A 24,726-nucleotide genomic window follows, 5' to 3' on the forward strand; every position below is an offset into this window, starting at 1 on the left:
CTGATTGGTCCATGTTCTGCAGGGCCTGTGCAATGTCCAGATAGGTAAGGCCTCCCTGGCCTCGCGGGCTAGGACAAGCTGGATGCTCAGTCTAATCCAGAAGATCCAGAAGGCCCAGAAGGGAAGAAGAGTGAAGAGTAATCTGTTAGAAATAAATTGGGGGTTACAAAGAAAGAGGCCACTACTTGTAGCTAGAATTCTGGAATTTTGGTTATTTAAAACACACACACACACACAGAGAGAGAGAGAGAGAGAGAGAGAGAGAGAGAGAGAGAGAGAGAGAGATTATAAGAATGTATTTTTGTTTTAATCCCAGGTATTTGGGAGATGGCCTGCTTCAGACCATCCGCAGCAGCTGACTGTGATTTGCCTCATGCCCTAGCAGAGGCGTGGCTTTGCCAGCTACAGATAGTTTCAGCCATTGTGTGATGTTTGGAATTCTGGGAAGTTTTCAGAGGGTATATTGAAAGAAAATTTTGAAATAGGCCCAAACTAATAAGAATAACAGGGCCCTGTGACTGTGATTCCTTTTCCCTAACCTAAATAGTCAAAAATGCCTGTCAGCAGGTTTGGGCCCAGTTAATTAGTTACAAAGGATGTGGAGTTACAGGACAAAGGCCTGTTGAATCATCCAAGGAACTGGCCGGCCATGAAAGATAAAAAATATACAAGGACATCCTTAAAAGAACAGAGATATGTCCAAATGAGTAATGGGCCATCTGGTGTTCTTTCACCCTTCCCCCTCTTGGGCCCGCTCAGCCTATACAGCCTGCTGATATTCAAAAATGTAAAACAACCAATCATGTGTACCCACGTGAAAATCTCCCACTTCCCCCACCCCTTGCCTATAAAAGTCCTAATCCTTTGAGCCTCGGGGTCAACTCCTCTGTCTCCTGAGCGAGATACGTGCTGACCCAGAGCTCTTATATTAAACTGCCTCATGTGTTTGCATCAAGCCAGTCTCTCGTGAGTCCTTTGGTGCACGACGTCCTGAGACTTGAGTGGGGATCTCCCTTGGGGTCTTTCAATATAAATGTTAGAGCCCTGAAAGGCAGGGTAGGTGGTATTCTGGGTGTGTTTGTTTGTGTGGTTTGTAGTCATGCTCAAAAAAGAAACAGAAGGAAAGAATTTAGATTCAAGGATCTCTCTCTCTGCCTCCATCTGTCTGTCTCTCTCCTATCTAATGATGGGGGTCAAACCAGGGAACATAAAAGGTGGAAAAGAGAAAACCCCACAAAGTAGCAAGACAGCCACAACTACTCCAACCAAAGTATCTGGACAAGGCAAAGTTTACTCTTGATCAGTAAGGCACAACTGGAAGAAGGAACACAGAGACAGGAAGAGGCAGGACGTTTTATTACCCAATCGGCTAGTCTAAAAGAACTGGCACACTGGAGATGGAGAAGAGGGGAGGAGGTCCCTGCCCCAAGCCATCCGATCCCTGGAACACAGGAGCCTACGTACAAACAGAGTTTGCTGCATCAGGGGTTTAAACATTGGCAGAAACATCTTACAAATGGGGGAGATAAAGAGATTTTAATTCTTTGTCCTAAACTCAAAGTTTATGATATTTGAGAGAAAAGCCTCATTGTTGATAGTTCTCACACAATCCAAGGGACTTCACAGAAGAGAGAGGTGAATTTGAGGCAGAAGCCAAGGTGGGGGCAGAGGACCAGGCAGGCCCAGAAAGGCCTTTGGAACCCTCAAAGGAGTCCCCTCAAGCAGCCCTGCCCCTCAGGGAAGGAGCTGTAACTCACCCTCTTGAGGCCAGAACACGAGGCAGAGAGTGAGCTCTGAAAGGTTGGCTTCCTTCCCCAAACCCCCACAGCTGCAAAATTAGTTTATAAAAGAAACCAGTTTGCAAAGAACTCTGGAACCTGCCCCCACCTCACTCTCTACACCCCCCAGCCAGTACCGCCAAAGCCAAGGGAACAGGTAGAAGCTCCAGAAAGCAAGTGTATGCAAATGTATGCAAATATAGGCAAAGAAAGCCTTGCATAATGCAAATAACCCATGACAGTTCCTTTTACTGGGTGGGAGCTGCTGTGTGGCTAACCTTTGACCTCTTCCCTCGGAAGTGCATCTCCCCTCCCACACCAACCCCCAAAACACAGGGTCTCTCTGTGTAGCCCTGGCTGTTCTGGAACTTACTCTGTAAACCAGGCTGGTCTTGAACTCAGAGATCCGCCTGCCTCTGTTTTTCTAGTGCTGGGATTAAAGGTGGTGGTGCCCAGCTAAAGATTTGTTTATGTATTTTATGTACCTGAGTATTATGTACATGCTTATGTGTATATGTTTGCACATCAGAAGAGGGCATTGCCCATGGGACCACAATTATAGAGAGTTGTGAGTCGCCATATAGGTGTTGGGAATTGAACTCAGGAGCCCTGAAAGAACAGCCAGTGCTCTAACCACTGAGCATCCCTCCCGCTCCTCTTCTTTCTTTCTCATTATCCATCCAACTGCTTTCTCCAGGACATAAATAAGAACCTGGAAATAATCCTAACCACACACCCCCACCCCCCAACCCCCCGGATCCCACTATCTATCTGTATCAACCTGGCCTAGGCCACCAGGAAACAAACAAATTAACCCAGAGAACCCAGCAACTCACCTTGAGTCACGCTGATAATTAGTGACTTTGCAGAAGTTCCAGGCCTGTTTCCCCAAGGGTGGTAGCCAGGGCTGGGCAGCTCCTTGTGGTGAAATCTCTGTCTTCTTGGGATCACAGTAGTGACTGGGCGACTCCTAGGACTCTGGACTCCAAGAACAAGGAAGCTCTGTAGGCCCAATGAAGATGCTTCTAGCAGGGGTGAGTGTGGGGGGCTGGGGTAGGGATGAGTAATGAGGGGCCTCTTAGCCTCAGGCCTCGGCTGCCATTTTTCTCCCAGCTGCCATCCACCCTCCCTGATCTTCCTTGACTCACCTCCAGAACTTCAGCTTGTGGACCCAGGGTAGTCTGGAGAAATAGAGACCTTGTGGTTAGGCTGGGAAATGTCAACCTTCTGGGGTGGAGATCCAGTGAGAGTGACCCCGCAGGACCCAGACCTGCAGGCCAGCCCATGCAGTGTTAGGTGGGTATAAGCATCCTGCAGAAGTGGGACTGGGTGCCTCAAGTTAAAAGTGCCCCAGTATGGTGACAGCTCCTGGCTTCAGGAGCCACTACCCCAGTGTAGTGACAGCTCCTGGCTTCAGGACCCACTGCTCCACTGTGGTGACAGCTCCTGGCTTCAGGAGTCACTGCTTCATTCTGATGACAGCTCCTGGCTTTAGGAGCCACTACCCCAGTGTGGTGACAGCTCTGGGCTTCAGGAGCCACTACCCCAGTGTGGTGACAGCTCTGGGCTTCAGGACCCACTGCTTCATTGTGGTGACAGCTTCTGGCTTCAGGAGTCACTGCTCCATTGTGGTGACAGCTCCTGGCTTCAGGAGCCACTACCCCAGTGTAGTGACAGCTCCTGGCTTCAGGAGCCACTACCCCAGTGTGGTGACAGCTTCTGGCTTCAGGACCCACTGCCCCAGTGTGGTGACAGCTTCTGGCTTCAGGACCCACTGCCCCAGTGTGGTGACATCTCCAGGGTTCAGGAGTCACTGCTCCATTGTGGTGACAGCTCCTGGCTTCAGGACCCACTGCCCCAGTGTAGTGACAGCTCCTGGTTTTAGAAGCCACTGTCTCAGTATAGTGACAGCTCCAGGGTTCAGAGTCACTACCCCAGTGTGGTGACAGCTCCTGGCTTCAAGAGCCACGCCCCCCATTGTGGTGACAGCTCCTGGCTTCAAGGGCCACTCCCCCATTGTGGTGACAGCTACTGGTTCAAAAGCCACTCCCCCATTGTGGTGACAGTTCCTGGCTTCAGGAGTCACTGCCCCAGTATGGTGACAGCTCCTGACTTCAGGAGTCACTGATCCATTGCTCCTTGGCCCTCACTCTCCTCTACCACACTGGATTGATTCCCTGTCCTTTACGTGCCCCATGCCCCCTCCTCACAGCCTTCCCCTCCTCTCCACATCCTCTGCTCTCTCCTTCCTCTCCATGCTGGAGAGCTCTTTCTCCAGCTCCTCTGTCTGCATCTGGTGGCGTTCGCCAGCGAGGAAGAGGAACACCTCCCCACCTCTCCTCTGGACCTCTAGAACTGTCTAGGACACCAACGACTCCAGGAGAAGACATAGGGAGACCAGCTGAGGGTGTCTGTGCCGACCCACAGGGACCAAACAGCGATGTGCCTGTGCAGAAGCGTAGGACCAGCAGTGCCCATCCCACAGTGAAGGGGGGGACCCAGGAGAGCAGCCTTCCTCTCCGCCCTGTTCAGGAAGCCTAAAGAACACTTGTCACCTGCTAATGGGACCCGGCAGGTGGAACTAGATCACAGGTTGAAATGAAGACATCAGACCACAAAGCAGGGGACAGTAACCAGACCTGGCAGCTGCTCAGCCAGTCCCTGCCCACTTGACAACCCCCCTCCACCACATACACTGTCTGTCTCCCAGGAGCCTCCGCTCACTGCTCTCTGTGTCCTTCTACCTGCAGCCCCTAAATGAATTCAGAATTGTCACAGATGTGCCAACTAAACACCAGGCTGGGCCCACTGATCCATCTTGCCAGACCAGGCTCACGTTCTTTCAAAGCATTTATTTTTAATGGAGAATTTCAAAAACAGAGGAACGGGGCTGGAGAGGTGAGTTCTTGGTTAAAAGCAGACCCTGTTCTTGCACAGGGAGTGAGTTCAGTTCCCAGCAGTTATGGTGAGTCTCTCACAAAAGCATCTAAACTTCAGGTCCAGGGACATTGGACGCACAAGCACACACCCCCAGTGCACACAATTAAAAACTGTAGTGGCACACGCCTTTAATCCCAGCACTTAGGAGACAGAGGCAGGCAGATCTCTGAGCTCAGAGCCAGCCTGGTCTACAGAATGAATTCCAGGACAGCCAAAGCTACGTAGTGAGGCCCTGTCTTAAGCTGCCCCCACAATTTTTTAAATCTTAAAACAAACAAACAAAGAACAGTACAAGAAATCATAATCTGGGGAACTGGAGAGATGGCTCAGCGGTTAGAGCACTGACTGCTCTTCTAGAGGTCTTGAGTTCAATTCCCAGCAACCACATGGTGGCTCACAACCATCTGTAATGGGATCCGATGCCCTCTTCTGATGTGTTTGAAGAGAGTGACAGTGTACTCATATCCAGAAAATAAATTTGTCCGTTTTTTGTTTTGGTTTGTTTGTTTTTCAAGACAGGGTTTCTCTGTGTAGCCCTGGCTGCCCTGGAACTCACTCTGTAGACCAGGCTGGCCTCAAACTCAGAAATCTGCCTGCCTCTGCCTCCCAAGTGCTGGGATTAAAGGCGTGCGCCACCACCGCCCGGCAAATTTGCCTTTTTTTTTAAAATCATAATCTAATGAACCTGTCACACACACACACTAGCATACATACCATATACACTGTATGGTACACACACACTTCAGTATACATGTCATACACACCATATGCACTATAGAGTACACACTGGGCAGGCCGCCTCTGTCCTATTATCTATTCAGTGTTCAAAGTGCCCTGGCTAGGCAGCTGGTAACCCCTAGTGTGGTCATTTGAATCAGAATGGCCCACACAGGCTCATAGAGAGGCTGGACCACTTGAGCCCTATTGGTAGAACTGTTTGGGAAGGATTAGGAGGTGTGGCCTTGTTGGAATGGCTGTGTCACTGGGGGGGGGGAGGGGTCAGAAGGGGCTACAGTCAAGCTGAGCCCCAACAATTTTCAACTGTAACAACCAGAAATGGTAAAGTGTTTTTTGAATCATGGTTTGTTTGAGTTTTTTTGGGGGGGCGGGGGGGGGAGGAAGGGGTTGGGAGGAAGTAGCTTTGTCCTGAGGAAGGGAGAACAATCTGGCAGACTTTTGTGTGCCAGCTGAACCATGTCTGGGCAGATTTGGTTGGGGCATGTGGTTTTTGTAGGTGCCATGGCTTCTCTGGTACTTTCCCTGTCTGTGCAGGTTGGGGGTGGGGTGAGGAAGGAGGCACTGTACTCTGGTGACAGACAGTCTCAGGGAAGTCAGTGGCCTCAGCATGAGCTTCTAACTGAGGGGGGTTTCCAGCTGAGGGTGGAGCCAATTGGCAAAAGGTTGGGGAGTAACAGAGACCCAGGGTCCAGAGACTCCAGCCCCTCAGCCATGTTTCTTTATGTTTTGTTTGTCTTGTTTTGTTTTTACACAGGATAAACCCTAAGGAAAGATGGCTTAACACCCTCACCCCAGAAACTGGGAAAGGAGGAAACTCAGCCTTTGTGCCAGCTTGGAGGGAGGGGTTGGAGGAGAAAGCAATTGACCTGAAAATGCCTCCCCTGGGGATGGGAGGTGGGTGGGCGGGGCACCTGCAGGCCCTGCAGGCAGAGCTGGGATGGCTATCACCCTGGGCGCCATGCTGGCAAAACCACTGCTGTGGAGACTGTGTGAGAATTCCTCGGGGATCCCCTGAACCATTTTGGCAGGGAACCCGGGAAAAACTGGACTTCTCCCAAATGGTGGGTGAGGAAGGAAGCAGTCCCTGGCTGGGGATACTGGTGGCACCCGGGCTGCCACGGAGGAGGAAGTGGATGGGACAGAGTCCAAAGGCCCTGTAAACCCCCTGTTCTGTGGATGCAGCTCAGCAATGGAACCAGGGTCTCCTGGTTGGTTGGGTGGCCAGTGAGCCTGTCTTCTAGCTGGCTGCCTTCCTGTGAGTGCGAGCATGCACACACACACACACACACACACACACACACACACACACACACACGTCTTCCTTCCAGTAGCCTCTGATTGACTGTTTACTTCTCTGCCTGTCCAAGCAGTCACTGGATCCCTTTTTTCATATTAAGTGGTTGCCGTCATAGCCTCTTCACGCCTGCTCACATCTTTCCTCTCTGTGTCCTACAAGCGGGTTCCTGACAAGTCCATTTCCCTACAAAGAGAAGAGGAGGGTTCTGGAGGTGAGACAGTGGGAGGGTCTGTTTAAAAACAGGAGCCCAGCAATTCTGGGCTCCAAGCACCTCCAACCCCGCAGCCAGGGCTGAACAGAGGCCACAACCCATGGTGGCACTGGAGAAACCTTGGGGCTCCTCAGCACCCCATGTGCCTGCACATACACTTCAGACATGTAGACCTGTGTGTGACTGAGCTTTTAAAACCCAGGAATTCATGAAGGGGGGGGCTACTCAAGAATTCCGGGGGGGGGGGCAGGAATGTAACTGAGTTGGTAGCATGCTTACTTAGCTGGGGTTTGAACCTCCAGCACCAGATAAACTGGAGATGGTGGTACACACCTAGCACTTAGAAGATGGAGGCAGGGGGATTAGAAGCCTAAAGTCAAAAAAAAATTACTCTTAACTATGCAGTGTGTTTGAGGGTAGAGTTACTTTTTGGTTTGCTTTGTTTTGCTGCTTCTTCCTCCTCTTCCTCCTCCTCCTCCTCCTCTTACTCATTTCTGGAGATGTCTGCACTGGCCCCATCCCTGTGCCTCCTAGTCCCACATTTGGTCTGACTGTCATTGGCTAACCCAGCAGTTTTGGTCTGACTCTCATTGGCCATCCCAGCAGTTTAACTTCCTGGGCATCTTGCCTGCTGGCTTTCTGTCAGTCTTGTCCACGAAGGCTGCTGGCTGGAGACTGGTGGGAGGGAGAAGAAACGCCACAGTGCTCTCCTCCACGGTTTGGGGTGTCTGCCAGCAGCTGCTTATCCTAGCATTGGCTGGCTTCCATGGCTCCCCCCACCGCACATTCTAGACCCAGCCTGGAAGTCCCCTGGGGCAGCACCTTCCTTGCAGCCCAGCTTTTCAGCAGTGCTCTGTGTCACCATCCAAGGCAAACAGGTCTCACCTCCAGTCATCTGGTCATCTCTTGTCCCTTTTCAGCCGTTCTAGGGTCTCCTAATTCCTTCAGTGAGCCACCTGGGAGAACTCAGGCTCCAGCTGGGGGAGATAGTTCATCCTGTAATCTCAGGATTTGGGAGGTAGAAGCAGGAGAACCAGCAGAAGGACATCCTTGTCTACATAGCAAATTCAAGGCCAGCCTGGACTACCTGTCTCAAAACCAAACAATAGGCTGGGTGTGGTGACACACACCTGTAGTCCCAGCACTTGGAAGCAGAGACAGGTGGGTCTTTGTGAGTTCAAAGTCATCTGGTCTACATTGCAATTCCAGGCCAGCCAAAGTCACACAGTGAGACCTTGACTCAGAATAAATAAAACAAAATACCCACCCCTAAGCAAACAAACACACCCTCAGGTCCCCTGCTGGCCCTGCCTGACCATCAGCAACTCACAATGAGCTTCCCTGCACCTGGCCCGCTGGCTGCCTCCTGGCACCCAAAACCTTGGTTCCCACCCACCCTCATCTCCCAGCCTGCTTCTGGCCTCTCAACTGATATCTATCTTTATCTCCCACAGTCTACAACACCCAGAATGACCTGGGGTCCTGTCCCCTGCCTGGCACCCACACTCGGCGTCTCCCTGCCCAGTACCCACAAGGATGCTCTCACATTTAAAAGGTCTGTACATGCTCTGGGTCTGATGGCAGGAGGCTTTAGATTTGAACAATAGAGGGGAAGCTGCCTTTGATAGGAACAGCCTGGACAGAACACACCGGGGAGCCCCATCACTGCCCAGAGGAAGCCTGAGTCTCTCTGTCTTTAGCAACTGATGCTCAAACTTCAGGGAGCCGAGTCATGTTGTCAGTTGGGGGTGAGGGCGAAATCCGGAAAGTCTCCTGATAGGAATGGGCCCCACAGCCAAGCTACCAGAGTCCTCAAACTCCTGCTGATTGTTCCGCTGCAGGGGACCCCATGGCTGCTGGGGTCTGAGCCCTGACCAAGGAACTGTCCTTCTCCACTCCCACACCTCTTCCGCCACCCACAGCAGCAAAGGCTCAGCGTGAGCCTGAGAGACAGGTGCTTGTCGTTGGCTCTTTCCTTTTAAGAAGAAAAACAATGAAGAAGCAAAACCCAGGAAATGGAGGAGGGAGGGGGAAGAGAAGCCGGCCTTCTGAAGGAAGGGTTACCTCAGCGAATTGCACACACACCCCACACCCAGATGATGGTAGGAAGGGCACAGAGCTGACAGACACCCTCTCGGACAGGGATGGAAGGGACTGCTTAACCCTGGCCTTCTGATCCTCCCCTCCCTCCCTGGAGTTCCCCTTTGTACTCCTATAGCTTCTGGGCTCCAGATCGCAAGCCGCCACCCACCAATCTGTAGGAGGAGGTTCCCTGATGGCAGCCTCAGGTAGCCTGGCAAAACTCCAGCGGTCTCCTCAGATCTCAAGAATCGGCTTTTAGGGGCTGGCTCTCTGATCCCTCCCTCAGAGAGAGTTTAGCCTGCAAGGAGGTTGGACTGTCTTCCTGCCATCCTCACTGATCGTGGGCCAGCTGGACACACAGGGTTTTAAGTATCGTAGGTACGCCAGGGATAGTTGGGGTCTTCAGAGAAAGTCCCATGGGGTACAGTAACTCAAGGCCAGGCCCTGAGGTAGACCTAAGGGGCGGAGGCTGGGGGACAAAGAAAGTGTGGATGCTGGGCACAGGGGCACATGCTGTGATTCCAGCACTGGAGAGGTGGGGATGAGAGGTCTGGAATTCAAGGAGAGCCTGATCTAGACGACCTAGCAGATCAGAGCAGCAGGCCCAGGTTCACTCCCAGCATCCTCGTGGCAGCTCACAGCTGTCTATATATAACTCTAGTTCCAGGGATCCAATGGCCTTTTCTAGTCTCTGAGGGCACCGGGCATGCAAACACAGTATAGGTAGGTAGACATGGAGGCAAAACACCCAAACACGCAAAAATACAAGTAATTAATTTTTTAAAAATTCAGGAAGGGTGAGTAGCAGGCTTTTCTTAATCCCAAGGATTACATAACCCAGAGAGCTGGGGGCAGCCAGTCTGGAAATCAACCTCCCCTCAATCCTGCCCCACCTTGTAGCTACCTCCCTAGGTTTCTGCCCTTCCCATACATTAAAAAATATATTTTTAAATTATGTATAGGGCCATGTGTATGTGTCCTCACCTGAGAGGCCAGAGACATTACATCCCCTGGGACTGCAGTTACAAACATTTGTGAGCCTCTGTGTGGGTGGTGGGAATCAAACCCAGATCCTCTTGAAGAGCGAGCAGCCAGTGCTCAACTGCTGAGCCAGCTCCTCAGCCCTTACTCTACCTGCCCAGCCCTGCCCTGCACAGACTATGTAACCCCATAAAGAGTCATCTTCTCACTGGGCACAGCATTTATCAGTGAGGTCCCAAGCCAGTTCCATGCAGACCTGGCCCCCTCCCCCTCTGCGGCTGAAGACTCTTAGAGAAAGAGCCTCCTCCTTCGCTCGGCTGAGAGGGCCAGTCTGCCACCATGGGCTTTGACAAATTGGCCCAGTGTGGATTTGACGTGCTCACCACGGCTGATCATCTTCTCAGGGGACCCCTCCCGTGAGAACTAAGGAGCAGGTCCACCCACAGCAGGAATGCTTCAGCCTCCCCTCTTCCTCCATCTTCCTGATCTCTCCTTTTCCTGAGTACCCTTGAACGAGGGGCACTTATTCCAGAGACTCTGCAGGGGATGTTTTCCTGCCCCGAGGGAAGAGGGAAATATGTCCAAGTCTATTTGTTTAAATTATTCAGCCCTCACCAAAATGCCTGACAAGAGTGCCAGGGTTTGCCAGAGCTCAGCCCGTCAGCACCGCGGACAGCGCCAGGCCAGGCTAGGGCCCCAGGTGGCTGCAGGCTCAAAGCCGAGGAGGAGGGGGTCTTTCTCTCCCTTCCCTTCCTTCACTGTGGCTTGAGGGAACATTGGATAAGGAATGTCACCGCCCAGCCCGGTTGTCTGGTAATCATCCATTCTCAGTGCCCTGCATGAAAAGGCAATTAAAGCAAGAATTAAAAAGCCATCGCATCATTTAAAACCCAATAACACGGCTGGCCTGAAATGTGTCCTCAGTCCCTGGGGAGGGTGCAGGTGGGACGTGGGAAGGTACAGAGGGCAGAAGGCTGGCACAAGGAGGGATAAATGAGTCAGGAGGGGAAACCAGGGTGGCTGGGGAAGATTGAGACTCCAGGCCTTCCGGCCAGCCACACAGCTGATTACTGCTGCCCAGCCTGTGGCTCTGTGACACATCGCCACCCCCGCCTTAGCAAGGTCCTCCTCTCTGAGTCATCCAGCATTGATTACTATCAATTTACTTTTCTTACATTGTCTAGAGCAAGGGGGCTGGGCAGCGGCCCCCTCAGCAATGTGTGTATACAGACACCTCAGTGCCTAGTGCCGCACTGACTGGGGGCAGGGGAGGGTGATCTAGGCGGCCTGGATTACTCAGGTTTACTGACAGCAGGGTTAATCCACCCCCACATGGCCAGCCCCATCAGCCTCCCCACAGCCCAGCAAGACCGGCTCCCAACGGTCCCCTCAAGCTGCAGGGAAAGAAAACAAATACAAAAAACAAAACAAACAAACAAAAACAACCTTCATGATTCTTACACAAAGCCAGTCTGGCCACTTCTGCCTTTGGTTGGCTGGGTCTAGAGAATCTACAAACACTCCTTAAGGTCTAAACTCTGAATCTGCTTTTCACTCCTGAGAGAGCCAGAAAATTCCTAATCTGCTCAGATGATGTTAACCCTTTTCACACCATGGGGGGTGTGGGGGGGTGGCTCCTGCATTAATCTCCCTGTCACCCGCTGACTGCCTTGATGTGGCTCGGCAGTGGGGTGGGGGTGGGGGAAAAGCTTCTCTTTCATTTCCCATCCTCTTCAGGAAGGAGCTAAACCAGGGATTGGGGTTTGATGGGAGATGTTCTTGCAACCTGTGCCTCCCGTCCCCGGGAGGGCGGGGGGCTTACATGTGTCTATTTAAAACAAATCTCCCTTTTCCTCTCCTTTGCACAAAGACGGCCGTGCGTGTGTGAGGGGGGAGCCTTTCTTTGGGGTGGAATTTAGTCCTGACAGCCCGACTTTCATGAGCCGAGGCCCCGCATGAATAGTGCTTAAACAGGAAGCTGGGTGATGGGAGCGCCTGCGAGCTGGGGTATGCTCTGAAGTCCTGTGGGGCTTCTGACTGCAGTTGCCTCAGAGTTTGTTTGCACTTTCAGGAAAAACCTTATTCTAGAAAAGTGCAGAAGGGGGAAAAAATGGACACAGTCCGGGGAGAAAGATGCTATGTGCAGGTGCTGCATGGCTCTTCCTAGTTCAGACTCACAGAAGAGGACTGTGGTTATCTAAAGATGCCCCCAAAGCCATCCTGTCTATGTCTGCCCACCCTGCAGGGTGCAGGCGTGATAATGCCCCTGGTTGCACTGGTGGATGACTAGGACCTATTTGGTGCAGGCTGCAGCCAGATGTGGTACTTGGCTGCTACAGTTGCTGGATATTGTATTATGGAGGCTCAGCCCAATGTCTAAGAAGGGGCTCTGCCCTGAGCTCTATGGGGACCTGGGGCTGTGAGTGCCACCCACCCACCTATCACCTCAGCACCAGATCTGACTCCTGTGTGGGCTGATTTACTCTCCTCCACCAATCCCCTCCACCTCCCCCATGCAGCCACCCAGCCCTGATCCACAAAAGTGGGGTTTTCCCCCAGTATAAGGTCCTCCCTTTGACAGACCTTCCCAGCTGTCAGCTGCAGGGCTGCATGCCTCAGGACAGCCGTTGCCATTCACAGCTGCTGGTAGTACCCCAGTCCAGTTGCCATGGGCCCAGCACATATGGGGAAGGGAAACATTTGGCTGATGTGATAGACTGAGCAGTTTGGCCAGCCTGGTGCTTGTCTCCCTGCATCAGACTGACATCTGAGGCAACTCTGGCTCCCAGCCGTGCAGCCTATAAAACCTCTACCAAGACTTGTCTCTTCCTTAAACATGAAAGTGCAAACTTTCCTGCACCGTGGACTTCCTTAATCATTTATGAAAATGTGTCAGCTGTCGATGCCTCCTTGTTCTGGTACCTGGTGCCTTGGATTTGGGAGACAGGGAGCTGCCTGGCCAGAGGGTTGAAGAGAAAGGAGAGAGGTCAGCCCTTCCTTGTAATTAATGCATCACTTCCAAAGGCATCTGCTGTCTCTTCAAACACATCCATCATCTCTAAAACAAAATCTAAATACATACAATTAAAATTCAATCTCAAAAGAGATGATACCCTCAACTCGACTCACAGTCAGAGCAGAAAGAACACACTGCACTCCACGGAGATTCGGCCCTGAGGCCTGTTCTCAATCCCCTATCCCTGGAACCAAAGTCATGTGTCACCTCCTAAAGTTTTATAGCGACAGCATTTGCAATAAACTTCCATAAATAGAAAGGGAACCCAGAAGCAAGCTAGGGACTGAGACATTTCTAGAAGTATTTTAACCACCCAGGGAAATATTGAACAGGGAGTCAGCAGGGGTGCTGTGTGAATCTGTGTTGAGGCGCAGGTGGCGAGCACCCAGAGTCAATAGTCTGCAACGCAGAACCCAAGAGGAATGCGTTTTATCAGGCTGTTTAGGACCCAGGCATCCCGTGCGTGCGTGCTCTGTGGACTCCACGGGAAGTTGGAGATGCCGAGATGTTAATGCCAGCAGCAGATGTCACACTCAAACAAGCCACTCAGCAAATTGGAAATTAGTGCAAGATGGATCCTCTCTTTGGCTGTGTCACTTCGTCCCTGTCTCCTTATGCGAGTGCCATGGGGTTCTGTGCTCTGATCAGGTTTCCCGTAAATCATTTGTGAGCTCTGGAAATAACGAGAGAAGATCCAGAGTCACAGGTCACCAAAGACCATGTCCCCTGGGGCACCATTCTCTTGCTCGGTGACCTAGATTGGAATGTGTTTGCTCCTACCTCCAGGTGTCTGCTTCCAGCTCTGCAAAAGATATTGAGGACTCTGTGCAGCTCGCCAGTCCCTCGCAGGAGGCTTGCACACTCTCTAGCCACGGTCCTTCACCTCTTTGAGGGAAACATCTAGCAAAGGAGGCTGTATTTGAGTGGTCTCTCCTCCCGCCAGCTCTCAGGGGTATCTCCTGGCCCTTCCATCCTCGCCCACGTCCTGTGTCCTGGGGGCCTGGGTGACCTAAGTCCAGCCGTTCATTGGGAAGATTTCAGGATCATAGCTCTGACCCCTAGACAGCTCCCGGTGTTCAGTGTCTGCCGTCCCCGATTTAGTATCATCTGCAAATTTAATTAACTTGTCTTTGCCGGCTCATTCCAGGCCCCTAATGAAGATGTTCTGGAAGTGTGTGGCAAACAATATTTCCAAGGTCACTAGGTTAAGAGCGTTAAGTGGCTGATAGTTCTGCCCATTATGGGGAGAAAGAAGCCATCAAGTGCCCACATGTGGTTTGAGCCGTTTCCTTCAGCTCCGTGGCTTCCTTTCACAGGCCTGCCTGAGCCAGGTTTTCAGCCGCTCGCCCTAGCCCCATGTATCCGTGACAGTTCCCATTTGGAAAATGAAGACCATAGATTATCCTTCCCTATTTTTGTCCAGTTTCTAGCAGATAAAGCAGCCACTAATTGAGCATTTGTGGGGAGAGATGAGGTACACGGCAAAGACAAAGTAGTCATTATTGGGCTTGTTATCCGGCCTTTTCTCCATTTCTAATGTAGAAACCACGACAGGAAAATACCGAACCAGCCAGCCCCAATGCTACAACGCCTGTCGACCCAGAACTGAGACAGTGGCTCAGGCCTTTCCCTGGGGCCCAGGAGAGAGTTATGGCCACTGCTGAGGCCCTTCCCAATGAGTCTGGTCCAGAGGTGTCTCTGTCTGAGAGAGAGCTGGGATGGAACTCAGACCCAGAGGCAGGAGTGTCACTGAAAGTTTGAGGCCAGGCCTGGTCTATAGAGATGCCCAAGAAATGGCGGGAGGGAGGGCCCCTTAGTCCAGCAGCTTGTGTGACTCCCCCCACCCCCCACTGTTTGTGGACTTCCTCCTGGACTGGAGGTGTAAGCTCTTTCCGGTTCTGCAACCTTCTTTCTCTGTCCCTCACTGAGGGGAGCCGCATCCCAGCTCTCTCTCAGACAGAGACACCTCTGGACCAGACTCATTGGGAAGGGCCTCAGCAGTGGCCATAACTCTCTCCTGGGCCCCAGGGAAAGGCCTGAGCCACTGTCTCCATTCTCCCAGCTTATGTTCTACCTTAGAAAGCCTGCGGCTGGGATGGCTCACTGAGACAGCTCACTGGGACAGGTCTCCAGTCACATGACAGTCATATGTCTACTCACTGATGCAGGGAGGCAGAAGAGCACTGGCTGAAACGTAGGCTAAGGCCGCCACCCCAGATCTGCGTCCTGGCCCTGCCTGGTCCATAGCTGACGAGTGGGTTGGGGCTAGCTGCTTCATCCTTGTTTTCCCACATGTAAGACATGGACTGATGGTTAACACTCATACACAGTCAGCCAAGCGTAATGAGATGTTAAAGAACACTCTCTGAGGCCTGGTTAGTGTTTGTCACTCGTTGCAGATGCTGCAGACAGGCACGCATTTTCTATAATGGTAATAAACTATCTGTAACTCTAGTTCCAGGGGATCTGACAATGTTTTCTTACCTCTGAGGGCACCAGCTATGTACACACATGTGCAGGCAAAACACTCATGCACATAAAATAAACAGAAGGAGGACAAGGAAGAGGAGGAGGAAGACGAGGAGGAAGACGAGGAGGAAGAGGAAGAGACAACAAGGACAAAAGTGGCCCATGAGGTGGCTGCTGTATTACCTGATTCCAATGTTTAGTTGTTTGACATGCCTGCCTTGAGTCCCGCTGCCCCAGGTTCAAGAGGGACTCCCAAGACAAGGTCTGTTTACCTTCTCGGGCTGGAAGAGGGACACCAGGAGGCCCCATGTGCCCCATAGGCTTCCATGGAAGGGCACTGGAGCCCTCCATCTCTAGAACTGCATTGGTCACCTGTCAGTTGCTGTGACAAACACCACAACCCAAAACAACTTCTGGGGAAGAAGAGTTTATTTTGCTAATGGATTCCACAGGGGTGAGTCCACCATGGAGAGGAGGGGCATGACAGCAAGACGCAGTACAAAGAGATCACATCTTTAACCCCAAGCTGGAAGCAGCATGGACTGAAAACAGAGAGGGGCCGTGAGCTCTGAAAGCCCACCCCCAAGGATGCTCCTCCTGCAGCAAGGCCACACCTCCTAAACCTCTCCAAACAGTGCCACCAATAGACACCAAATGTCTTAGCACATGAGGGGCCACAACACCTAACCCAGAACCTGACATCTGCTATTTATCTATTTTCTTTCTTTTTTTTTCTTGGCGTTAGTGAAGATTAAACCTCAGGCCTCATAGGTTCTCAGACTCCGCTTATATCCATACCCAGCTTTGGGGGTAGAGTGGAGGTCTCAAGTAGTTTGTGTTGACCTCAAACTTCCTATGTAGCTGAAGCTGACCTTGAACTCCCAAAGATCTCCATGCCTCTCCCTTCCCAGTGCTGATGTTACAAGCATCTGTCACCATGCATGGCTGGGTTTTTTGTTGTTGGTTTTGAATCAGCGGCTCATTTAGTTAACTAGGCTGGTCTTGAACTCAAACTCCTCCTGGCTCAATCCTTTGGTTTTTGAAATTCAGGTGTGAGCCACCACACACCTGGCTTATGCTCTTGTAAGATACTATGTGCTTTCAATTTCTGCGTCCATAAGTAAAGTTCCACTGAGGCATAGCCATGCTCACTTAATTGCCAACCCTGGTACTTCAAGCTCTGACTCTTCAGGCAGCTGTAAAAGCCTGTTAGCTTCCACTCACATTCCCAGCACTTGAAAGGCTGAGGTAGGAGGATTAACTATGGGGCCAGGCATTTCCAGAACTTTCCTCAGTGCCTTTTCATGAGCAGAGTGAGCCCCACACAGGTAGTACTCTCTAGGCCACCGAACACTCAGTGTGTCACTAGTAGGGTAGACTGGCCAGGCTTGTAATCACAACACTTGGGCAGTGGAGGAATTCAAGGTCATCCTTGTCTACTTAGTGCATCCAAAGCTAGCCTGGGCTACATGGCAAGACTCTGCCTCCAAGTAGAAAACAAAACAAAACAAAACAAAACTGAACAGATGCTATGAATGGCCACAGGATTCCCAATCTGGTGACAATCTCTGCGAATGACACGGCCAGCAGAGTGCCGATTCTCAAGAGGCAAGAAGGAATGAATATTCCTGCTCATCAGACCCCAGTGGCCTGCTGGCTCCAGCTTTGAGAGTCTGACAGTAGGTGGTCTATTTCAGGTATATTTAAGCACAGCACAAATTGGGAACCGTTTCCTGGTGATAATGAACTCGGTCCCATGTGCACAATGACACTTAAGACTGCGTCGATGCTCATGCAATGTACACGTGACATCGTCCATAATAAAGACGGTTTCTGTAGATTAACCAGGAAAGCAGGAACTAGGCAAACAACTCACGGTCAGGGTCTGGGGAAGCCGGTGTGGCCTCAGCTCAGAGGTCACCAGATATTAACCACATCTGTCCCAGCCTGCTGGGTGAAAAACAGGCCATGCATATATCTCTCTTTTTGAAGGAGCAACGCTGTGTGTTTAACTTTCCTGGTTCCCCTTGCACTTGTCTGTGAACACAGGATCTCCGTGCCGCCTACAAAACACAAAGTCTAGATCCTCGGTTCAGGCCCTAAGAGCCCCATAGTTGGCCTACAGGGTTTGCCCGGACACTTCCATCCCAGCCTGCTCCCTGGACCTGTGTGCTCCCTAGGTCCCCAGAAGCCCCACCTCACCACCATCCTCCAGCCTAGCCACTTCCAGTCTTAACCCTTGAATAAAGAGGAGTTCTTGTGGTGGGATTATTAATTGTGCCTCCGTTTCCCATTCTTTAGATTGGGGGAGGGGGGAATTCAGCCTGTGGGGTGCTGATTTTACCTGGAACGCACCTGTGATGCATGTTGTAGAAATGGCACCAGTTAGCAGTGGCAAGGGGGCGTGGTGGCTCCAGTCACAGTTACGGTGCCACACATTTCCTGGGCAGACAGGTGTGGGGTTGCCCCACTTAGGTGACAAACCTCTAACCCTTTTGTGCCTTGGCCTCCTGGCTGCATCAGGGACCTTGTTGTTGACGGAGACGCTGCCGCATGCACCTGAACTCTCTCTCTTGAGGGGCTTCTGGGGAGACTGAGGAGAAGTTATCTTTCCAGTTCAGCGCTTGACAGGTAGAGGATGAGAGGACTGAGGCACTGGCTGAGGAGACTCGGCAGGGTCCAGCAAGGACAGACAGGAAAGGCTGTCATGGAGATGGTGTTGTGATGTTTGCTTGTTTTCTGTTTTATTTTTCCCCAGCGTGTGTATCTGTGTGTGCATGCGTGCTCCTATGGTACATAACTATGTATGGGTGCACATGTATGAATATAGGCATGCATGCAGAGGTCAGAGGTTAACCCTAGGTATTCCTTCTCAGGGGCTATTCTTGTTTGAAACAGGATCTCTCCCAGGCTCAGAGCTTGCAGATTAGACTAGAATAGCAAGGCCCAGGGATCACCTGACTCTGCCTCCCTGATGCTGGGATTACAAGTGGGTTCTACCCCGCCAGCTTTTTTCATGTAAATTCAAGTATTCACATCTAGAAGGCACTCATAACTTTCTTCTTTTCTTTCTTTTTTGTTTGCTTTTATTTTTTATTTTTGAGACAGGGTCTATGTACACTTGACTGTGTAGACTTTGAGACTCTGTAGCCCTGGCTATCCTGGAGCTTACAATGTAGACCAGGCTGGCTTCAAATGCAGAAAGGTCCTCCTGCCTCTGTCTCCAAGTGCTAGGATTAAAGGTGTGGGCCACCACTGTCACCACCACCCAACCTTTTCCTTCTTTTTAAAGTAGTAGTCTCAAGCAGCCCAGGCCAACCTCAAATTCAAACACAGAGCTGATGCTGGTGTGAGTTCCTGATCTCCCTGCCTCTAGCAGGAATGTGGATTCCTGCCAGAACTAGTGCTGGAATTACAGTCCTAGCTACCATACTGAACTGGTGACACTGAGTTTCCAGTGGACAGGAGATGGGTGAGCCAGGCCTCACACACAGAAGAGACATCTGGGAAATCTCTGGAAGCCCCTATTATCATGGCCTCCATGAGGCTGAAGAATCCAGGCTCAGTATCTGGAGCTCTCATCCCTGTGGACAAAGGCCAATAGGCGCTGCAGGGAAGATGGATATAAGGACCCAGCAGGCCAGTGGCTAGCGTAGGTCAACTAGGGAGCACCCTCCAGGCTGTGCGGAGCCCCGCCCAGGGGTAGGCGACTATGGGGAAGGCGGGTGCAGGGCAGTGGGCCTACACTCCCCCACTCCCATTTCCTTCTCTCCTCCAGCAGGTCCAGGTGCTAGGAGGAACTAGTATGTCTGGAGTTCTTTGGGTGAGTTGTCCCCTCCTGCCCTTGTGCCATCCAAACATGCCTAAACCGGGCTTCAGATATGGTTTCCCGGCTCCCTCTCGGAGCCCTAGAGGGCTCATGGTGCGTAAGCAGCCTAGAGAAGCAGGGAGACCAAGGGAGCAGTTCTGTCCAGTCCGAGGCTGTTTCGGTGGTGGCTGGCAGGGGACCAGCAGGGTTCAGCAGGCACATAGCCCTGCTTACCACGGTGGCTTTGCTCAGGGATTATGAATAATCTGGTCCCGAGGGGGACCCCACAGAGAGTCTCAGCCAGCCAGCCACTAGTACTGGAGGGGAGGGACTCACCCCTCAGAGCTGAACTGAAGTCCCCAGTGATAAAAGAGGGCAGTTGGCCTGATCACAACACTAACCCCCCACTTCCTGCTCACCAAAGCACAGACAAATGCAGGTGGTGCGCAGGCTGCCAGTTGGATCCGGAGAATGGACGGCAATTGGATTTTGCCCTTTTTTATTTAAAGTTTTTATCGATTCCTATGGAGTGGATTAAATGTGAACATCAGACTAAGAAGGCGGCTGAGCAACTCCGTGGGGGAAATGGGACACATCAGTCTCAGCAGAGACGGACCGTGGCCCAGTGGCTCGGCCCACAAAGGCGCCCTCTGACTGACTGCCTGGGAATTAAATGCAGTTGAAGTGGAAACTTAGGCTGTCCTTGCTCTCTGGGGCTCACAATCTGAACAGAACAGAGAGAAAGTGGGGTGAGGAAGGGGGGAGGGGGAGGACACAGAAGGCAGGCTGTGTGGTAGAGGCTGGCAGCTGAAGAGACAGGCCCTGGCAGAAAGGCTGGGACAGGGGAGGGTCTATCTGTAGGTTGAGCTGGATGTGGAGAAGCTTGGAGACCATGCTCTGCCGTGGAATCAACGCCAAGCATTGGACCCCAACCTTTTCCCAGGGCCACAGAGGCTGTCTGCCCCTGCCCCTCACCTCCAGAAGTCTCATCCCTGTGCTCAGCACCCTGAGGCAGGTGTCATCTTGACTACATCAGGTAGCCTGCACCTGACCCCCCCTCCACAGACTGCTGTACACTGGGATGTGGGCAAACACCAGGCCTCAGAAGGCCTGGGTTCCAGCCCTGCTGTTTCAGAAGGAGCCACCAGAGGCTGTCGCCCAGCCTGGCTCTGCCACCAGCTCAGGGCCACCCTGGCCTTCTTCCATAAGTCACCTCTACATTCTCCATGCCCACCTCTCCCTGGCATGACCCGAGTGAGTCCTGAGGACCAACAGATATGCCCTACCTTCCTGCCGGCCGTCCCATCCCCTCATGCCCAAGGGTTATGGGCAGCAGACAGCATGGGCAACAGGCAGAGAGAACTGATGGAGCAGTGGTGTTCAGTGAGGGAGGACCCCTACTCTCAGCCCATGGGCGATGAAGTTTTAAATCTGTCTTCTTCACCACGTGAGCCAGTGGCCCCAGAGCTATCCCTTCCATCATCCTAAAGAAAGTAGAGCTTTATGGACTCTGTTGGTAATTTACCAGTTCTTTTTCTGAGCAATGAGACTCCTCCTGCCCCATTAGGTCACCATCTGACTTCACCTAACAAAGAGCCCCTGAGTGGATGAGTAGGCTTGGTAGCTTCTGCAGATCGAGGGGTCACCACTCTGGGACGAAAGCTCAGTGTTCATTAGGAGATCCAGATGCTGGGGCCAGCCCAGAGAAGCCATGCACATGACCCCGCACCCACACTCGCACACACCCATGCACGTATGCATGCAATCCCTGAGGAATGCTGCTCTCTCTGAAGCCCGGGCATCTTTCGTAAGCCCCTAGCTGCAGTTCCAGGAGTAAGAGCACCTAGACAGCAGTGATTCTCTGTCCCCTTCGCTATTATAACTCAGAGCTGTGTGCAGCTCACACCTCACACTCCTTCAGACGGAGACGTGTTTCCCAGGCTTCTCTGTGGCACCATGGACCGCCCTGAGCCTACGCCTGCCTGTAGATCTATCCAAGGAGCAGATAGGTGTCCCACACAAGAAGATGAAAAAGATGACATTTTTAGACAAAAGAAAGCTATCAAGCCTGTTCATCCCAGCACTCAGGCAGTAGAGGCAGGGAGATCAGGAGTTCAAGGTCAACCTTGGCTACAAATGGAGTTTGAGACTAAACTACAAGAGATCCTGTCTTAAGAATACCCCTGTGGCGATGCCACAGGAGGTCTCTATCTCTAAGTGACCCTGGGACTAAGCATTGGGCTTCAGGGGTAGAAACCCTGGACTGCTATGAAAAGTTGAGCCTGAATCCTTGGATTAGAGGACCAGGATGCTGGGAGTCCTAGCCAGGGTGAGGTGCACAACCTTCCTTCCCAGGGGAGTCCAAAAAAAAAAAAAAAAAGCCCAACGGAACTCCAGGGGGTATGGCTAAGGGAAAGCAGGGCAGCCATCCTGGCTCCTGGGACACTTGCCTTCACACTTCAAGGGGAGTCTGGAGGCTAAGCAGACATTTGGGTTCCTTGAATTCACAGAGAATGAAATGGGGTTCTTTTGCTCCACCCAGCTGAAGGCTGAGAAGTTGTCCAGGGGCCTGGCAGCTTGCTCTACCCCAGCCTGTCCCTGAATGAACCCCCCTCCCTGTATGGGACAGGCCATGCTGAATCCAGATGACACTCTGGGACAGGTTGTATGTGCACCTTCCCCCGACACTGGCTAAAGATCAGCAGATTGTTCTAGTGCCTGCTGGGCACCACCCCAAGCATCACCAGAGATGCCACTGGGTTTTATCTGACTGGAGGGCTGGCATGTTGCAGACTGGGCAGGGCTAGATTCAAACAGTATGACTCATAGGAACACCAGCTCCCTAAGGCACTCCTGAAATGGGCTGCATTAATGTGCACCCCCCCCCCCCATGGGCTGTATTAATGTGCACAGTAGTTTTCCTTGTAATTGCCGGAAGCCGAGATTTTTATGAAGAAACTGACTATTCCTTTGCCCATAACTCATCTCCCTGTCTCGCCTCTAATAAATCACTTCCCAGGGACTGGGAGTTCCTGGCCACCCCATGGCGCCCTCTCAGGCTAGGTTGTCTACTACCTTCTTTATAGGCTCTCCGCTAAGAAAGACACAGTCGCACACTTAAATATGCATGAAGGACAGTCATTACTCTCGCGTTTTAAGTTAATTAACAGTAACTGTCTGGGTGCTATTTTTTTAAGCACCAAGAAACGATGCCTTGGAAGTGGCTTGGTTGTGGACAACCCCAAGCCTGGCTTCAAGCCACTGAGAGGCTTCAAGGCATCTGAGAGGCATCGCCCAGGAGACACAGAAAATAAAGGCTCTCTTGGAGTTAGGGAGTTTGGATCTTGACAGTTTAGGTCAGGCGGTCAGAGACAGGTGATGGTGGTTGAGGCGGCTGGAAGAAGGCACAGTTATCAGTGTGACTTACTGCTGTGGGAAAGAGAATGGAGCAAGGCCTAGAAGCCAGTGGGCCTCCAGCAGGAGACCAAGGAGGCAGGACTTATGAGCCTCTGGGAGTTCATTCCCAAAGAAGAAACCCAAATTACCAAGGTGAACAGACAGTGAGGGCCATGGGGAAAAAAAAAAAGTGTGGTGTGGTGAACGTTTTGAATTTTGACTTCTTTTAAAAACAAAGAACTATGATAAGTGTTTTACTCCCAGGTGTGGGATATGGGGCTGCTTTGAACTGCCTGTAGCAGTTGACTGTGATTTGCCTTGTGCTCTAACAGAGGCGTGGTTTTGCCAGCTGCAGATAATTTCTGTGATTGTGTGGCATTTGGAATTCTGGGAACTTTTCAGAGGGTGTATAAATGCTAGGGCCCCGAGAGAAGGGGTAGCTGATTGTTGGTCATTGAGGGAAGATGGTTGGGGTTTGTTAGAAGCCATAGTCAAAGAAGAAACAAAAGAAAAGAAATTAGATTCAGGGATCTCCTCTCCTCTCCTCTCCTCTCCTCTCCTCTCCTCTCCTCTCCTCTCCTCTCCCCTCCCCTCCCCTCCCCTCCCCTCCCCTCCCCTCCCCTCCCCTCCCCTCCCCTCTCCTCCCCTCCCCTCTCCTTCTTTCTCTCCTATCGAGGCATAGGGGGTGAAACTAAAGGGATAAAGGGTGAGAAAATGAAGAACACACTAAGTACCTCGGACCAGCTACAGTATAGGATGTGTTTCTCCAAACTGGCAGGGTCAGCCAGCGGTGGAATGTTCTAGGCCTCCACAGTAACTAGGACATGTAGGCATGAGCTCTGTCACAGGACAGAAGGACGGACCCAGCAATGAGACAAAGTCATGCAGGCATCTGAGAATGGTGGACAGTGACCAGAGTACTCAGGGCACTGTGTGCCGGGGAGGCAGGAGATAGTATCCCCAGGAGGGAGATGGCCGAGATAGTGGTCACTCCATCTGTCCTGGGCAGGAACAGAGGTAGGCCTTACAGACCCAGGCCTGGTCCCTTGGCACTGGGAACTGCTGGAAGTAAGTGAGTCCAACAATGTGGTATACAGGGGCAGGCAGAGGGTGGTGGCGGCTGGGGTGGGAGGTTGGGGGTGTGTGTTCAGCCTCCTGAGTAGGTTTTATTAAATACAAGACCCAGAGAGAAGGTGGTCAAGAATGTCTCGAGGGAAAGACATCCAGGGAAAGGAAACATCAGTCGTGCAAAGGTCATGGGGCAGAAACGGGCCTGGTGCGTTCACAAATAACAAGAGAAAGGCCAGAGCGAAGGAAGGAGGGCGAGAGTGACATCAGGATAGACCGGCTGCATGGTTTGGACTTGGGGTTCACTCTACCGAGACAGGAGCCTTTGGGAGTTTTGGTCAACCTAGGGACATGGCCTGATTTTCATTTTAAAGGGGGCTGCCCAACTGCTGTATTTGAGAATGGGCTGTGGGGGTGCAGGGACTGGAGGACGATGAAGATTGTGGAGAGGGGGAAGTGGAAGTTGGGGGGTCGGAACCCAGAGTGGCTCAAGATGGAGCCCCACAGGATTTTCTATCTGATGCAGGATCTGAGGAAATAGAGTCACAGAAACGGATGGAGGAGCAGAGGGGCTGGCACCTCAGGTTCGGAGCTGGAGCAGCCAGCAGGACTCCATCGGAGGCAGTGAGGCCTGAAGCTGAGCCTCTATCTTAGTTAGGATTACTACTGCCAGAGATGAAACACTGTAACCAAACAACGTGGGGTGGGAAGGGTTTATTTGGCTTACACGTCCAAAGTCGAGGCAGGAGCTGATGCAGAAGCCATGGAGAGGTGCTGCTTACTGGCTTGCTCTTCATGGCTTGCTCAGCCTGCTTTGTTTTAGAACTCGGGACCTCCAGCCTAGGGATGGCACCACCCACAGTGGGCGGGGCCTCCCCATCAATCACTAATTAAGAAAATGCCCTCTAGGCTTGCCTAATAGCCAGATTTTATGGAGACCTT

General features: G+C 51.9%; 1 long non-coding RNA gene across 1 annotated transcript; it reads right to left on the reverse strand.

The window, feature by feature from the left end:
- Positions 1-1,335: 1,335 nt before the first annotated feature.
- Positions 1,336-3,714, reverse strand: LOC143435205 (uncharacterized). The gene is made up of 4 exons (XR_013105301.1): positions 2,927-3,714; positions 2,615-2,826; positions 1,758-1,828; positions 1,336-1,456 (listed from the first exon to the last, which is right to left on the reverse strand). It is a non-coding gene; the product is annotated as an uncharacterized LOC143435205 (long non-coding RNA).
- Between the last annotated feature and the right edge of the window lie 21,012 nt (positions 3,715-24,726).

Source organism: Arvicanthis niloticus, chromosome 20 (assembly GCF_011762505.2).
Source record: "Arvicanthis niloticus isolate mArvNil1 chromosome 20, mArvNil1.pat.X, whole genome shotgun sequence".
Taxonomy (NCBI): Eukaryota; Metazoa; Chordata; class Mammalia; order Rodentia; family Muridae; genus Arvicanthis; species Arvicanthis niloticus.